We start from the raw sequence: 408 nt of genomic DNA, 5'->3' as shown, positions 1-408 counted from the left end.
TTCCCTGCTTCCCCAGCCTCTGGACCTGCTTCTGTGGCAGCACCGATCACTGCGCTGTGAGGTTTGCCTCCCGGACCAGACTGAGCACTCCAAGGGGTAGGGACCAAGGACCGCATCCCAAGTGACTTTGTACCCAGAAAGTAACAGGTGTTGCCTTAGTAACAGTAAACGTTGAATTGGTAATTCTCCAAAGTCCTGGTAGGCTTTGCACTGCAGCTGGCTGGGTGGTGAGCTTGGGAACCAGTGGTGGGGAGGAATCTCCTTCAGTCGGAGTTTACCCGCTGAGTCTCAGATGTCTAGAACAAAACCACAGCTTCGTCCCATTGCCAGAGTCATCCATGAGAATGTCCCTTCCTTTTTCTATCTTCCTGTGTAGGCTGTCCCTACTCTCATGGAACCCTCTTTAAT

Source organism: Lipotes vexillifer, unplaced genomic scaffold (assembly GCF_000442215.2).
Source record: "Lipotes vexillifer unplaced genomic scaffold, Lipotes_vexillifer_v1.1 scaffold1375, whole genome shotgun sequence".
In the NCBI taxonomy this organism is placed as follows: domain Eukaryota; kingdom Metazoa; phylum Chordata; class Mammalia; order Artiodactyla; family Lipotidae; genus Lipotes; species Lipotes vexillifer.
This window is presented reverse-complemented; position numbering follows the sequence as displayed.